We start from the raw sequence: 17,432 nt of genomic DNA on the forward strand, positions 1-17,432 counted from the left end.
TGGGGCAGTGGGAAAAGTGAGTCGCATGGTATGGGGCAGTGGGGACGGCAGTGAGTAGCATGGTATGGGGCAATGGGGAAGCATTGAGTAGCATAGTATGGAGAGTGGGGAAGGCAGTGAGTAGCATGGTATGGGGCAGTGGGAAAAGTGAGTCGCATGGTATGGGGCAGTGGGGACGGCAGTGAGTAGCATGATATGGAGAGTGGGGAAGCAGTGAGTAGCATGGTATGGGGCAGTGTGGAAAGCAGTGAGCAGCATGGTATGGAGAGTGGGGAAGTCAGTGAGTAGCATGGTATGGTGCAGTGGGGAAGCAGTGAGTAGAATGGTATGGGGCAGTGGGGAAGGCAGTGAGTTGCATGGTATGGGACAGTGGAGAAGTCAGTGAGTAGCATGGTATGGTGCAGTGGGGAAGCAGTGAGTACGATGGTATGGGGCAGTGGGGTAGCAGTGAGTAGCATGGTATGGGGCAGTGGGGAAGGCAGTGAGTAGCATGGTATCGGGCAGTGGGGAAGGCAGTGAGTAGCATGGTATGGGGCAGTGGGGAAGACAGTGAGTAGCATGGTATGGAGACTGGGGAAGGCAGTGAGTAGCATGGTATGGAGAGTGGGGAAGGCAATGAGTAGCATGGTATGGGGCAGTGGGGAAGCAGTGAGTCGCATGGTATGGGGCAGTGGGGAAGGCAGTGAGCAGCATGGTATGGTGAGTGGGGAAGGCAGTGAGTAGCATGGTATGGGGCAGTGGGGAAGGCAGTGAGCAGCATGGTATGGGGCAGTGGGGAAGCATGTGAGTAGCATGGTATGGGGCAGTGGGGAAGGCAGTCAGTAGCATGGTATGGGGCAGTGGGGAAGGCAGTGAGCAGCATGGTATGGAGATTGGGGAAGGCAGTGAGTAGCATGGTATGGGGCAGTGGGGAAGGCAGTGGGTAGCATGGTATGGGGCAGTGGGGAAGCAGTGAGTAGCATGGTATGGGGCGGTGGGGAAGACAGTGAGTAGCATGGTATGGGGCAGTGGGGAAGACCGTGAGTAGCGTAGTATGGGGCAGTGGGGAAGGCAGTGAGTAGCATGACATGGGGCAGTGGGGAAGCAGTGAGTAGCATGGTATGGAGAGTGGGGAAGCAGTGAGTAGCATGGTATGGAGAGTGGGGAAGCAGTGAGTAGCATGGTAAGGGGCAGTGGAGAAGGCAGTGAGTAGCATGGTATGTGGCAGTGGGGAACAGTGAGTAGCATTGTATGGGGCAGTGGGGAAGGCAGTGAGTAGCATGGGATGGGGCAGTGGGGAAGGCAGTGAGCAGTATGGTATGGAGATTGGGGAAGGCAGTGAATAGTATGGTATGGGGCAGTGTGGAAGGCAGTGAGTAACTTGGTATGGGGCAGTGGGGAAGGCAGTCAGTAGCATGGTATGGGGCAGTGGGGAAGGCAGTGAGCAGCATGGTATGGAGATTGGGGAAGGCAGTGAGTAGCATGGTATGGGGCAGTGGGGAAGGCAGTGGGTAGCATGGTATGGGGCAGTGGGGAAGCAGTGAGTAGCATGATATGGGGCAGTGGAGAAGGCAGTGAGGAGCATGGTATGGGGCAGTGGGGAACAGTGAGTAGCATTGTATGGAGAGTGGGGAAGGCAGTGAGTAGCATGGTATGGGGCAGTGGGAAAAGTGAGTCGCATGGTATGGGACAGTGGGGAAGGCAGTGAGTAGCATGGTATGGGGCAGTGGGGAAGGCAGTGAGTAGCATGGTATGGGGCAGTGGGGAAGCATTGAGTAGCATAGTATGGAGAGTGGGGAAGGCAGTGAGTAGCATGGTATGGGGCAGTGGGAAAAGTGAGTCGCATGGTATGGGGCAGTGGGGACGGCAGTGAGTAGCATGATATGGAGAGTGGGGAAGCAGTGAGTAGCATGGTATGGGGCAGTGTGGAAAGCAGTGAGCAGCATGGTATGGAGAGTGGGGAAGTCAGTGAGTAGCCTGGTATGGGGCAGTGGGGAAGGCAGTGAGTAGAATGGTATGGGGCAGTGGGGAAGGCAGTGAGTTGCATGGTATGGGACAGTGGAGAAGTCAGTGAGTAGCATGGTATGGTGCAGTGGGGAAGCAGTGAGTACGATGGTATGGGGCAGTGGGGTAGCAGTGAGTAGCATGGTATGGGGCAGTGGGGAAGGCAGTGAGTAGCATGGTATCGGGCAGTGGGGAAGGCAGTGAGTAGCATGTTATGGGGCAGTGGGGAAGGCAGTGAGTAGCATGGTATGGGGCAGTGGGGAAGGCAGTGAGTTGCATGGTATGGGACAGTGGAGAAGGCATTGAGTAGCATGGTATGGGGCAGTGGGGAAGGCAGAGCGTAGCATGGTATGGGGCAGTGGGGAAGGCAGTGAGCAGCATGGTATGGAGACTGGGGAAGGCAGTGAGTAGCATGGTATGGAGAGTGGGGAAGGCAGTGAGTAGCATGGTATGGGGCAGTGGGGAAGGCAGTGAGCAGCATGGTATGGAGAGTGGGGAAGGCAGTGAGTAGCATGGTATGGGGCAGTGGGGAAGGCAGTGAGCAGCATGGTATGGAGAGTGGGGAAGGCGGTGAGTAGCATGGTATGGGGCAGTGGGGAAGGCAGTGAGTAGCATGGTATGGGGCAGTGGGGAACAGTGAGTAGCATTGTATGGGGCAGTGGGGAAGGCAGTGAGTAGCATGGTATGGGCCTGTGGGGAAGCATTGAGTAGCATAGTATGGAGAGTGGGGAAGGCAGTGAGTAGCATGGTATGGGGCAGTGGGGAAGGCAGTGAGTAGCATGGTATGGGGCAGTGAGTAGCATGGTATGGGGCAGTGGGAACCGTGAGTCGCATGGTATGGGGCAGTGGGAAAGGCAGTGAGTAGCATGGTATGGGGCAGTGGGGAAGGCAGAGAGTAGCATGGTATGGGCAGTGGGGAAGGCAGTGAGTAGCATGGTATGGGGCAGTGGGGAAGGCAGTGAGTAGCATGGTATGGGGCAGTGGGGAAGGCAGTGAGTAGCATGGAATGGAGTGTGGGGAAGCAGTGAGTAACATGGTATGGGGCAGTGGGGAAGGCAGTGAGCAGCATGGTATGGAGAGTGAGGAAGTCAGTGAGTAGGATGGTATGGGGCAGTGGGGAAGGCACTGAGTAGCATGGTATGGGGCAGTGGGGAAGGCAGTGAATAGCATGGTATGGGGCAGTGGGAAAGGCAGTGAGTAGCATGGTATGGGGCAGTGGGGAAGGCAGTGAGTAGCATGGTATGGGGCAGTGGAGAAGGCAGTGAGTAGCATGGTATGGGGCAGTGGGGAAGGAAGTGAGTTGCATGGTATGGGGCAGTGGAGAAGGCAGTGAGTAACATGGTATGGGGCAGTGGGGAAGGCATTGTGTACAATGGTATGGCGCAGTGGGGAAGGCAGTGAGTAGCATGGTATGGAGACTGGGGAAGGCAGTGAGTAGCATGGTATGGGGCAGTGGGGAAGGCAGTGAGCAGCATGGTATGGGGCAGTGGGGAAGGCAGTGAGTAGCATGGTATGGGGCAGTGGTGAAGGCATTGAACAGCATGGTATGGGGCAGTGGGGAAGGCAGTGAGTAGCATGATATGGGGCAGTGGGAAAGGCAGTGAATAGTATGGTATGGGGCAGTGGGGAAGGCAGTGAGTAGCATGGTATGGGGCAGTGGGGAAGGCAGTGAGTAGCATGGTATGGGGCAGTGGGGAAGGCAGTGAGTTGCATGGTATGGGGCAGTGGAGAAGGCAGTGAGTAGCATGGTAAGGGCAGTGGGGAAGGCAGTGAGTAGCATGGTATGGGGCAGTGGGGAAGACAGTGAGTAGCATGGTATGGAGACTGGGGAAGGCAGTGAGTAGCATGGTATGGAGAGTGGGGAAGGCAGTGAGTAGCATGTTATGGGGCAGTGGGGAAGCAGTGAGTCGCATGGTATGGTGAGTGGGGAAGGCAGTGAGTAGCATGGTATGGGGCAGTGGGGAAGGCAGTGAGCAGCATGGTATGGGGCAGTGGGGAAGCAGTGAGTAGCATGGTATGGGGCAGTGGGGAAGGCAGTCAGTAGCATGGTATGGGGCAGTGGGGAAGGCAGTGAGTAGCATGGTATGGAGATTAGGGAAGGCAGTGAGTAGCATGGTATGGGGCAGTGGGGAAGGCAGTGAGTAACTTGGTATGGGGCAGTGGGGAAGGCAATGGGTAGCATGGTATGGGCAGTGGGGAAGCAGTGAGTAGCATGGTATGGGGCATTGGGGAAGGCAATGAGTAGCATGGTATGGGGCAGTGGGGAAGGCAGTGGGTAGCATGGTATGGGGCAGTGGGGAAGCAGTGAATAGCATGGTATAGGGCGGTGGGGAAGACAGTGAGTAGCTTGGTATGGGGCAGTGGGGAAGACAGTGAGTAGCATGGTATGGGGCAGTGGGGAAGGCAGTGAGTAGCATGACATGGGGCAGTGGGGAAGCAGTGAGTAGCATGGTATGGAGAGTGGGGAAGCAGTGAGTAGCATGGTATGGAGAGTGGGGAAGCAGTGAGTAGCATGGTATGGGGCAGTGGAGAAGGCAGTGAGTAGCATGGTATGGGGCAGTGGGGAACAGTGAGTAGCATGGTATGGGGCAGTGGGGTAGCAGTGAGTAGCATGGTATGGGGCAGTGGGGAAGGCAGTGAGTAGCATGGTATGGGGCAGTGGGGAAGGCAGTGAGTAGCATGGTATGGGGCAGTGGGGAAGGCAGTGAGTAGCATGGTATGGGGCAGTGGGGAAGGCAGTGAGTAGCATGGTATGGGGCAGTGGGAACAGTGAGTCGCATGGTATGGGGCAGTGGGAAAGGCAGTGAGTAGCATGGTATGGGGCAGTGGGGAAGGCAGTGAGTAGCATGGTATGGGCAGTGGGGAAGGCAGTAAGTAGCATGGTATGGGGCAGTGGGGAAGGCAGTGAGTAGCATGGTATGGGGCAGTGGGGAAGGCAGTGAGTAGCATGGTATGGGGCAGTGGGAACAGTGAGTCGCATGGTATGGGGCAGTGGGAAAGGCAGTGAGTAGCATGGTATGGGGCAGTGGGGAACAGTGAGTAGCATGGTATGGGGCAGTGGGGTAGCAGTGAGTAGCATGGTATGGGGCAGTGGGGAAGGCAGTGAGTAGCATGGTATGGGGCAGTGGGGAAGGCAGTGAGTAGCATGGTATGGGGCAGTGGGAACAGTGAGTCGCATGGTATGGGGCAGTGGTGAAGGCATTGAACAGCATGGTATGGGGCAGTGGGGAAGGCAGTGAGTAGCATGATATGGGGCAGTGGGAAAGGCAGTGAGTAGTATGGTATGGGGCAGTGGGGAAGGCAGTGAGTAGCATGGTATGGGGCAGTGGGGAAGGCAGTGAGTAGCATGGTATGGAGAGTGGGGAAGGCAGTGAGTAGCATGGTATGGGGCAGTGGGGAAGCAGTGAGTCGCATGGTATGGGGCAGTGGGGAAGGCAGTGAGCAGCATGGTATGGTGAGTGGGGAAGGCAGTGAGTAGCATGGTATGGGGCAGTGGGGAAGGCAGTGAGCAGCATGGTATGGAGAGTGGGGAAGGCAGTGAGTTGCATGGTATGGGGCAGTGGAGAAGGCAGTGAGTAGCATGGTAAGGGCAGTGGGGAAGGCAGTGAGTAGCATGGTATGGAGACTGGGGAAGGCAGTGAGTAGCATGGTATGGAGAGTGGGGAAGCCAGTGAGTAGCATGGTATGGGGCAGTGGGGAAGCAGTGAGTCGCATGGTATGGGGCAGTGGGGAAGACAGTGAGTAGCATGGTATGGAGACTGGGGAAGGCAGTGAGTAGCATGGTTTGGAGAGTGGGGAAGCCAGTGAGTAGCATGGTATGGGGCAGTGGGGAAGCAGTGAGTCGCATGGTATGGGGCAGTGGGGAAGGCAGTGAGCAGCATGGTATGGTGAGTGGGGAAGGCAGTGAGCAGCATGGTATGGAGAGTGGGGAAGGCAGTGAGTAGCAAGGTATGGGGCAGTGGGGAAGGCAGTGAGCAGTATGTTATGGGGCAGTGGGGAAGCAGTGAGTAGCATGGTATGGGGCAGTGGGGAAGGCAGTCAGTAGCATGGTATGGGGCAGTGGGGAAGGCAGTGAGTAACTTGGTATGGGGCAGTGGGGAAGGCAGTGAGTAGCATGGTATGGGGCAGTGGGGAAGCAGTGAGTAGCATGGTATGGGGCAGCGGGGAAGGCAGTGAGTAGCATGGTATGGGGCAGTGGGGAAGGCATTGAACAGCATGGTATGGGGCAGTGGGGAAGGCAGTGAGTAGCATGATATGGGGCAGTGGGAAAGGCAGTGAATAGTATGGTATGGGGCAGTGGGGAAGGCAGTGAGTAGCATGGTATGGGGCAGTGGGGAAGGCAGTGAGTAGCATGGTATGGGGCAGTGGGGAAGGCAGTGAGTTGCATGGTATGGGGCAGTGGAGAAGGCAGTGAGTAGCATGGAAAGGGCAGTGGGGAAGGCAGTGAGTAGCATGGTATGGGGCAGTGGGGAAGACAGTGAGTAGCATGGTATGGAGACTGGGGAAGGCAGTGAGTAGCATGGTATGGAGAGTGGGGAAGGCAGTGAGTAGCATGTTATGGGGCAGTGGGGAAGCAGTGAGTCGCATGGTATGGGGCAGTGGGGAAGGCAGTGAGCAGCATGGTATGGTGAGTGGGGAAGGCAGTGAGTAGCATGGTATGGGGCAGTGGGGAAGGCAGTGAGCAGCATGGTATGGAGAGTGGGGAAGGCAGTGAGTAGCATGGTATGGGGCAGTGGGCAAGGCAGTGAGCAGCATGGTATGGGGCAGTGGGGAAGCAGTGAGTAGCATGGTATGGGGCAGTGGGGAAGGCAGTCAGTAGCATGGTATGGGGCTGTGGGGAAGGCAGTGAGCAGCATGGTATGGAGATTAGGGAAGGCAGTGAGTAGCATGGTATGGGGCAGTGGGGAAGGCAGTGAGTAACTTGGTATGGGGCAGTGGGGAAGGCAATGAGTAGCATGGTATGGGGCAGTGGGGAAGCAGTGAGTAGCATGGTATGGGGCATTGGGGAAGGCAATGAGTAGCATGGTATGGGGCAGTGGGGAAGGCAGTGGGTAGCATGGTATGGGGCAGTGGGGAAGCAGTGAATAGCATGGTATAGGGCGGTGGGGAAGACAGTGAGTAGCTTGGTATGGGGCAGTGGGGAAGACAGTGAGTAGCATGGTATGGGGCAGTGGGGAAGGCAGTGAGTAGCATGACATGGGGCAGTGGGGAAGCAGTGAGTAGCATGGTATGGAGAGTGGGGAAGCAGTGAGTAGCATGGTATGGAGAGTGGGGAAGCAGTGAGTAGCATGGGATGGGGCAGTGGAGAAGGCAGTGAGTAGCATGGTATGGGGCAGTGGGGAACAGTGAGTAGCATGGTATGGGGCAGTGGGGTAGCAGTGAGTAGCATGGTATGGGGCAGTGGGGAAGGCAGTGAGTAGCATGGTATGGGGCAGTGGGGAAGGCAGTGAGTAGCATGGTATGGGGCTGTGGGGAAGGCAGTGAGTAGCATGGTATGGGGCATTGGGGAAGGCAGTGAGTAGCATGGTATGGGGCAGTGGGAACAGTGAGTCACATGGTATGGGGCAGTGGGAAAGGCAGTGAGTAGCTTGGTATGGGGCAGTGGGGAAGGCAGTGAGTAGCATGGTATGGGCAGTGGGGAAGGCAGTAAGTAGCATGGTATGGGGCAGTGGGGAAGGCAGTGAGTAGCATGGTATGGGGCAGTGGGGAAGGCAGTGAGTAGCATGGAATGGAGAGTGAGGAAGTCAGTGAGTAGGAAGGTGTGGCGCAGTGGGGAAGGCAGTGAGCAGCACGGTATGGAGAGTGAGGAAGTCAGTGAGTAGGATGGTATGGGGCAGATGGGAAGGCACTGAGTGGCATGGTATGGGGCAGTGGGGAAGGCAGTGAGCAGCATGGTATGGGGCAGTGGGGAAGCAGTGAGTAGCATAGTATGGGGCAGCGGGGAAGGCAGTGAGCAGCATGGTATGGAGATTGGGGAAGGCAGTGAGTAGCATGGTATGGGGCAGTGGGGAAGGCAGTGAGCAGCATGGTATGGGGCAGTGGGGAAGCAGTGAGTAGCATGGTATGGGGCAGCGGGGAAGGCAGTGAGTAGCATGGTATGGGGCAGTGGTGAAGGCATTGAACAGCATGGTATGGGGCAGTGGGGAAGGCAGTGAGTAGCATGATATGGGGCAGTGGGAAAGGCAGTGAGTAGTATGGTATGGGGCAGTGGGGAAGGCAGTGAGTATCATGGTATGGGGCAGTGGGGAAGGCAGTGAGTAGCATGGTATGGGGCAGTGGGGAAGGCAGTGAGTTGCATGGTATGGGGCAGTGGAGAAGGCAGTGAGTAGCATGGTAAGGACAGTGGGGAAGGCAGTGAGTAGCATTGTATGGGGCAGTGGGGAAGACAGTGAGTAGCATGGTATGGAGACTGGGGAAGGCAGTGAGTAGCATGGTATGGAGAGTGGGGAAGGCAGTGAGTAGCATGGTATGGGGCAGTGGGGAAGCAGTGAGTCGCATGGTATGGGGCAGTGGGGAAGGCAGTGAGCAGCATGGTATGGTGAGTGGGGAAGGCAGTGAGTAGCATGGTATGGGGCAGTGGGGAAGGCAGTGAGCAGCATGGTTATGGAGAGTGGGGAAGGCAGTGAGTTGCATGGTATGGGGCAGTGGAGAAGGCAGTGAGTAGCATGGTAAGGGCAGTGGGGAAGGCAGTGAGTAGCATGGTATGGGGCAGTGGGGAAGACAGTGAGTAGCATGGTATGGAGACTGGGGAAGGCAGTGAGTAGCATGGTATGGAGAGTGGGGAAGCCAGTGAGTAGCATGGTATGGGGCAGTGGGGAAGCAGTGATCGCATGGTATGGGGCAGTGGGGAAGGCAGTGAGCAGCATGGTATGGAGAGTGGGGAAGGCAGTGAGTAGCATGGTATGGGGCAGTGGGGAAGGCAGTGAGCAGCATGGTATGGGGCAGTGGGGAAGCAGTGAGTAGCATGGTATGGGGCAGTGGGGAAGGCAGTCAGTAGCATGGTATGGGGCAGTGGGGAAGGCAGTGAGCAGCATGGTATGGAGATTAGGGAAGGCAGTGAGTAGCATGGTATGGGGCAGTGGGGAAGGCAGTGAGTAACTTGGTATGGGGCAGTGGGGAAGGCAGTGAGTAGCATGGTATGGGACAGTGGGGAAGCAGTGAGTAGCATGGTATGGGGCATTGGGGAAGGCAATGAGTAGCATGGTATGGGGCAGTGGGGAAGGCAGTGGGTAGCATGGTATGGGGCAGTGGGGAAGCAGTGAATAGCATGGTTTGGGGCGGTGGGGAAGACAGTGAGTAGCTTGGTATGGGGCAGTGGGGAAGACAGTGAGTAGCATGGTATGGAGAGTGGGGAAGCAGTGAGTAGCATGGTATGGAGAGTGGGGAAGCAGTGAGTAGCATGGTATGGGGCAGTGGAGAAGGCAGTGAGTAGCATGGTATGGGGCAGTGGGGAACAGTGAGTAGCATGGTATGGGGCAGTGGGGTAGCAGTGAGTAGCATGGTATGGGGCAGTGGGGAAGGCAGTGAGTAGCATGGTATGGGGCAGTGGGGAAGGCAGTGAGTAGCATGGTATGGGGCAGTGGGGAAGGCAGTGAGTCGCATGGTATGGGGCAGTGGGGAAGGCAGTGAGTAGCATGGTATGGGGCAATGGGAACAGTGAGTCGCATGGAATGGGGCAGTGGGAAAGGCAGTGAGTAGCATGGTATGGGGCAGTGGGGAAGGCAGTGAGTAGCATAGTATGGGCAGTGGGGAAGGCAGTGAGTAGCATGGTATGGGGCAGTGGGGAAGGCAGTGAGTAGCATGGTATGGGGCAGTGGGGAATGCAGTGAGCAGCACGGTATGGAGAGTGAGGAAGTCAGTGAGTAGGATGGTATGGGGCATTGGGGAAGGCACTGAGTGGCATGGTATGGGGCAGTGGGGAAGGCAGTGAATAGCATGGTATGGGGCAGTGGGAAAGGCAGTGAGTAGCATGGTATGGGGCATGGGGAAGGCAGTGAGTAGCATGGTATGGGGCAGTGGGGAAGGCAGTGAGTAGCATGGTATGGGGCAGTGGGGAAGGAAGTGAGTTGCATGGTATGGGGGAGTGGAGAAGGCAGTGAGTAACATGGTATGGGGCAGTGGGGAAGGCATTGAGTAGCATGGTATGGCGCAGTGGGGAAGGCAGTGAGTAGCATGGTATGGAGACTGGGGAAGGCAATGAGTAGCATGGTATGGAGAGTGGGGAAGGCAGAGAGTAGCATGGTATGGGGCAGTGGGGACGGCAGTTAGCAGCATGGTATGGAGAGTGGGGTAGGCAGTGAGTAGCATGGTATGGGGCAGTGGGGAAGGCAGTGAGCAGCATGGTATGGAGAGTGGGGAAGGCAGTGAGTAGCATGGTATGGGGCAGTGGGGAAGGCAGTGAGCAGCATGGTATGGGGCAGTGGGGAAGCAGTGAGCAGCATGGTATGGGGCAGCGGGGAAGACAGTGAGTAGCATGGTATGGGGCAGTGGGGAAGGCATTGAACAGCATGGTATGGGGCAGTGGGGAAGGCAGTGAGTAGCATGGTATGGAGAGTGGGGAAGGCAGTGAGTTGCATGGTATGGGGCAGTGGAGAAGGCAGTGAGTAGCATGGTAAGGGCAGTGGGGAAGGCAGTGAGTAGCATGGTATGGGGCAGTGGGGAAGACAGTGAGTAGCATGGTATGGGGCAGCGGGGAAGGCAGTGAGTAGCATGGTATGGGGCAGTGGGGATGGCATTGAACAGCATGGTATGGGGCAGTGGGGAAGGCAGTGAGTAGCATGGTATGGGGCAGTGGGAAAGGCAGTGAGTAGTATGGTATGGGGCAGTGGGGAAGGCAGTGAGTAGCATGGTATGGGGCAGTGGGGAAGGCAGTGAGTAGCATGGTATGGGGCAGTGGGGAAGGCAGTGAGTTGCATGGTATGGGGCAGTGGAGAAGGCAGTGAGTAGCATGGTAAGGGCAGTGGGGAAGGCAGTGAGCAGCATGGTATGGAGAGTGGGGAAGGCAGTGAGTAGCATGGTATGGGGCAGTGGGGAAGGCAGTGAGCAGCATGGTATGGGGCAGTGGGGAAGCAGTGAGTCGCATGGTATGGGGCAGTGGGGAAGGCAGTCAGTAGCATGGTATGGGGCAGTGGGGAAGGCAGTGAGCAGCATGGTATGGAGATTAGGGAAGGCAGTGAGTAGCATGGTATGGGGCAGTGGGGAAGGCAGTGAGTAACTTGGTATGGGGCAGTGGGGAAGGCAGTGAGTAGCATGGGATGGGGCAGTGGGGAAGCAGTGAGTAGCATGGTATGAGGCATTGGGGAAGGCAATGAGTAGCATGGTATGGGGCAGTGGGGAAGGCAGTGGGTAGCATGGTATGGGGCAGTGGGGAAGCAGTGAATAGCATGGTATGGGGCGGTGGGGAAGACAGTGAGTAGCATGGTATGGGGCAGTGGGGAAGCAGTGAGTAGCATGGTATGGGGCAGTGGAGAAGGCAGTGAGTAGCATGGTATGGGGCAGTGGGGAACGGTGAGTAGCATGGTATGGGGCAATGGGTAAGGCAGTGAGTAGCATGGTATGGGGCAGTGGGGAAGGCAGTGAGAAGCATAGTTTGGGGGAGTGGGAAAGGCTGTGAGTAGCATGATATGGGGCAGTGGGGAAGGCAGTGTGTAGCATGGTATGGGGCAGTGGGGAAGGCAGATAGTAGCATGGTATGGGGCAGTGGGGAAGGCAGTGAGTAGCATGGTATGGAGACTGGGGAAGGCAGTGAGTAGCATGGTATGGAGAGTGGGGAAGGCAGTGAGTAGCATGGTATGGGGCAGTGGGGAAGGCAGTGAGCAGCATGGTATGGAGAGTGGGGAAGGCAGTGAGTAGCATGGTATGGGGCAGTGGGGAAGGCAGTGAGCAGCATGGTATGGAGAGTGGAGAAGGCAGTGAGTAGCATGGTATAGTGCAGTGGGGAAGCAGTGAGTACCATGGTATGGGGCAGTGGGGTAGCAGTGAGTAGCATGGTATGGGGCTGTGGGGAAGGCAGTGACTAGCATGGTATGGGGCAGTGGGGAAGGCAGTGAGCAGCATGGTATGGAGATTGGGGAAGGCAGTGAATAGCATGGTATGGGGTAGTGTGGAAGGCAGTGAGTAACTTGGTATGGGGCAATGGGAAAGGCAGTGAGTAGTGTGGTATGGGGCAGTGGGGAAGGCTGTGAGCAGCATGGTATGGGGCAGTGGGGAAGGCAGAGAGTAGCATGGTATGGGGCAGTGGGGAAGGCAGTGAGTAACTTGGTATGGGGCAGTGGGGAAGGCAGTGAGTAGCGTGGTATGGGGCAGTGGGGAAGGCTGTGAGCAGCATGGTATGGGGCAGTGGGGAAGGCAGTGAGTATCATGGTATGGAGAGTGGGGAAGGCAGTGAGTTGCATGGTATGGGGCAGTGGGAAAGGCAGTGAGTAGCATGGTATGGGGCAGTGGGGAAGGCAGTGAGTAGCATGGTATGGGGCAGTGGGGAAGGCAGTGAGTAGCTGGGAATGGGGCAGTGGGGAAGGCAGTGAGTAGCATGGTATGGGGCAGTGGGGAAGCAGTGAGTAGCATGGTATGGAGAGTGGGGAAGCAGTGAGTAGCATGATATGGGGCAGTGGGGAAGCAGTGAGTAGCATGGTATGGAGAGTGGGGAAGGCAGTGAGTAGCATGGTATGGGGTAGTGGGGAAGCAGTGAGTAGCATGGTATGGGGCAGTGGGGAAGCAGTGAGTAGCATGGTATGGGGCAGTGGGGAAGGCAGTGAGTAGCATGGTATGGGGCAGTGGGGAAGGCAGTGAGTAGCATGGTATGGGGCAATGGGGAAGGCAGTGAGTAGCGGGGCAGTGGGGAACAGTGAGTAGCATGGTATGGGGCAGTGGGGAAGGCAGTGAGTAGCATGGTATGGGGCAATGGGGAAGGCAGTGAGTAGCATGGTATGGAGACTGGGGAAGGCAGTGAATAGCATGATATGGGGCAGTGGGGAAGGCAGTGAGTAGCATGGTATGGGGCAGTGTGGAAGGCAGTGAGTAGCATGGTATGGGGCAGTGGGGAAGGCAGTGAGTAGCATGGTATGGGGCAGTGGGGAAGGCAGTGAGTAGCATGGTATGGGGCAGTGGGGAAGGCAGTGAGTAGCATCGTATGGGGCAGTGGGGAAGGCAGTGAGTAGCATGCTATGGGGCAGTGGGGAAGGCAGTGAGTAGCATGGTATGGAGACTGGGGAAGGCAGTGAGTAGCATGATATGGGGCAGTGGGGAAGGCAGTGAGTAGCATGGTATGGGGCAGTGGGGAAGGCAGTGAGTAGCATGGTATGGGGCAGTGGGGAAGGCAGTGAGTAGCATGGTATGGGGCAGTGGGGAAGGCAGTGAGTAGCATGGTATGGGGCAGTGGGGAAGGCAGTGTGTAGCATGGTATGGAGAGTGGGGAAGGCAGTGAGTAGCATGGTATGGGGCAGTGGGGAAGGCAGTGAGTAGCATGGTATGGGGCAGTGGGGAAGGCAGTGAGTAGCATGGTATGGGGCAGTGGGGAAGGCAGTGAGTAGCATGGTATGGGGCAGTGGGGAAGGCAGTGAGTAGCATGGTATGGGGCACTGGGGAAGGCAGTGAGTAGCATGGTATGGGGTAGTGGGGAAGGCAGTGAGTAGCATGGTATGGGGCAGTGGGGAAGGCAGTGGCCGCACAAAGGAGATGTTTTGACTTGCCTTGGATGGGGGGGAGGAACTGTGGATTCGCGGAGGGGGGGAGAGTGTGGATTATTGAGCGGGGGCGGGGGGGAGGTGGACTCGGGGGGTGGGGGGGGTGGATTCAGGGGGTGGGGGAGAGTGTGGATTGAGCGGGGACGGAGGGGGTGGACTCGGGGGGTGGGGGGAGTGTGGATTGAGCGGGGACGGAGGGGGTGGACTCGGCGGGTGGGGGGAGTGTGGATTGAGCGGGGACGGGGGGGGTGGACTCGGGGGGTGGGGGGGGTGGACTCGGGGGGTGGGGGGGGGGGTGGATTCACTGGACGCAGCCAAGATCTCACAAAGAGAGCTCAACAAGCTTCCCAGCTGGGCTGATTAATGATGAATGGTGTTCAGTAAGAATAAATGAAAGGTGCCGTATATATCGGGAACGGTAGCATAGTGGTTTCTCATTGGATGAGTAATCCAGAGGCCTGGATTAATGATCCAGAGACATGAGTTCAAATCCCACCACAGCCGCTGGGGAATTTAAATTCAGTGAATAAATAAATCTGGAATAAAAATCCAGTGTCAGTAATGGTGACCATGAAACCACCGGATTGTCATAAAAACCCATCTGGTTCATTAATGGCCTTTAGGGAAGGAAATCTGCCGTCCTTGCCCGGTCTGGCCGATATGTGACTCCAGACCCAGTGCAATGTGGTTGACCCTTAACTGCCCTCTGAAATGTCTAAAAAGCCACTCAGTTGTCATCATCATCACAGGCAGTCCCTCGGAATCGAGGAAGACTTGCTTCCACTCGAGAAGTGAGTTCTCAGGTGACTGAACAGTCTAATACAGGAATTACAGTCTCTGTCACAGGTGGGACACACTGTGGTTGAAGGAAAGGGTGGATGGGACTGGTTTCCCGCACTCTCCTTCTGCTACCTGCGCTTGGTTTCTGCACGCTCTCGGCGACGAGACTCGAGGTGCTCAACGCCCTCCCGGATGCTCTTCCTCCACTTAGGGCGGTCTTTGGGCCAGGGATTCCCAGGTGCCAGTGGGGATGTTGCATTTTATCAGGGAGGCTTTGAGGGTGTCCTTGAAACGTTTCCTCTGCCCACCTGGGGCTCGCTTGCCGTGTCGGAGTTCCGAGTAGAGCACTTGCTCTCAGTTGTATAAGGCGGCTCACCACCTCCTTCTCTAAGGCAATTAGCGATGGGCAATAAATGCTGGCCTTGCTGGCGATGCCCACGAATAAATGAATAAAAATATTGGAAATAAACAATAGGAGGTACCCGTGCCCCAGGGGAAGGACAGCACGTGTTGTGGGGTCGGTAAAGCAAACCCAGAACAATACTTTCAGATATAACCAGGGCAGGAGGGCACAGTCAGGATTGTAAAGGCCAAGTTCAGGACTCAGTTATTTGAAGACGGTGATCAAAAGCTGGAACAGGTTCCCAGGCGAGGCCAGAACACGGGACAGGTTTACAAACCGCTGGACGCTGCAATGGGACGATGGTAGTATTGGAATTCTGGAAGGATGAGATGAAGTGGACCGAGAGCCTTCTGTATCTGAACCTACATCAGAATCTTGTGTTGGGTATCGCAAAATATCACTAAAACTGGCAACTTTTTCCTGATTTTCTGATCCTTGTTGTACCAACCTCCGTGGTAAAGGCAGCAAAGAACATATCCACAGCAGGAGTTCTGAGTTCAGTTGCAGTGTGTGTGTTTTTGGGCTGCCTGTTCACAGTGGGATTGTTGGTCAGTACAGGGCAATGTGGGACAGCTAAGCTCAGGATATGTTTGAACAACTCGGCTACAAATTACTGATAATACACATTGGGGCAGATATCCCGGCCTCCCTGAGTCTGTACGGAGTGTGTACGGACCGGGGAAGGCATCACAAAAGCCGGTTTTCGGTGTGCAATGCACATGTGCTGAAAACCAGCTTTGAAACATACAAAAACATGTAAAAATAAAGTTTAAAAAGCACATTTTAACGTTAAAAACCCTGTCCACTAAGGTCAGTTTATTTTAAACCATTATGAAAAATCTTTTAAAAAAAAGTTTGAAAAATAATATTTTTTTCTAAGACATTTATTGACTTAAATTTAAATTAATCTTAAATATGTGATGTTTTTTCTATTTTTTACTTGTGTTTGGATGTTGGGGGGCAGTGTTTCTCAATCATAATGAGAACTCCCACTGACCGAGTTCCCATTATTATGAATGAGAAAATACTTGACCTGGATTGGCTGCCCAGTGTCATGTCACTCCAGCTCCAACATACATCCGTCCTGACAGACACACGCTCCGATGTGCAGGGAGAGTAGGCCTCAGGACCGGGATCTCTGGTGGGCGCAGCAGGAAAAGGTAGGTGCGCATCTTTTTTTACCATTTTCTGTCGAGCGCCCGCGGGAAACAGAGGAGTGGGATTTCAGACCAATATCCATTCGCAAACACACAGGAGATTTTATAATCACTTCGGTTTCAACTTATTACTTCATGTTGTTCCTCATCTGTTCTGATCCTCAGTTATTTACTATTCACAGGTCTAAAGGCAAGTCCGGTTCTTATCCAGTCCCCAGAAGTTGTGACGGTGCCCGAGGGTGGGACGGTGCAGTTTCGGTGTACCCTGGAGAGCAGCAATGTGAATGAGCGTGTGGATAATTATGGTGTACAATGGTACCTCTCACAGGATAGGAAACACGTAATATTTACTAAGTATGCAGGTGGCTGGGTTGACCGATCACGCGGTTTCTCTGAGCGGTTTCAGCTTTCCAGAGATGTTGCCAGTAACAGCGACATTCTGACCATCAGAGGCGTGGAGCGCAGAGACAGCGCGGTCTATATCTGTGGTATTTGGGGATCAATCTATGGAAAAGGAACCCGGCTGAATGTAACCAGTAAGTGCTTTGTACATTATATTGGTTTTATATCTAATAATGTTACAATACCAACATCTCATGTGTAAGTAAATGTTATACAACGTTGTCACTTTTACAGTAACAACACTGAGTGGAATTTCTGAACACAGAATGGAGGGTGAAATCTGGGACAAACTCCATTTGTATTTAATTGAACAAAAGCGTGTGAGCACATGGTGGGACAAACCCTCACACACAGGATTTAACGGGAAAATACATGTTGAGGGAAAAGTGCAGTTATAGGAATAATGGTGACATACCTGGTTAAATCAGGATATTGACAGGGTATATATATATAAAACAATGCATCTCTTAGTGGCCAAATCTGCACTCATCAATGCAAATAAATGACCCCTCGACCCTTTCCAAGCTGCAATACACCATCCTTCAGCCTGTTAATGTAATTCAGGAATATGCAATCCGCTTTCAGAATGGCTGGGCGGCAAAGTAATGCATCTCGTTTTGGAGTTGAAAGCCAGAAACTATTTAATAATAGAGTCCCGTGAGAAACTCGTCCGTGGGCCCGGAATGTGCCCAATACACACACGGGGAAAAAAAACAACTTTCCAAAATCGGTCCCTCTGTCCCAGCTTCGAGTGGACATTCTGCGGTGAGCAGCTGGGAAGACCACAAGTGCCCATTGTAAACGGCCAAGCAAAAGGCACCAAGTGAGGACACGTGGGGATTCACCATGGGACTGAGTGACATCTATTTACATATTTCTCAGGGTATAATGAATCCACGCAGGCTCTCAACACAACCTGAAAATACTTCAGATGTCTTCTCCCGCCGCATCTGTTGCACCCGGACCGCCTGCCCCATCCCGCACTGCTTGTGCACTGGCTGCGGAGCACCGCCCCTCCAGTCTGAC

The 17,432-nt window shown here is 55.0% G+C and overlaps 1 long non-coding RNA gene across 1 annotated transcript in view; it reads left to right on the forward strand.

Annotated features, from left to right (window-relative positions):
• The window catches only part of LOC139250297 (uncharacterized), a 293,445-nt gene extending 276,913 nt beyond the window's left edge, over nucleotides 1-16,532 (forward strand). The window contains exon 4 of the long non-coding RNA XR_011591287.1: nucleotides 16,187-16,532. This is a non-coding gene — a long non-coding RNA (uncharacterized lncRNA). The remainder of the gene's footprint in view (nucleotides 1-16,186) is intronic.
• Nucleotides 16,533-17,432: the final 900 nt, after the last annotated feature.

The sequence above is a fragment of the Pristiophorus japonicus genome, unplaced genomic scaffold (assembly GCF_044704955.1).
Source record: "Pristiophorus japonicus isolate sPriJap1 unplaced genomic scaffold, sPriJap1.hap1 HAP1_SCAFFOLD_367, whole genome shotgun sequence".
Lineage (NCBI taxonomy): Eukaryota > Metazoa > Chordata > Chondrichthyes > Pristiophoridae > Pristiophorus > Pristiophorus japonicus.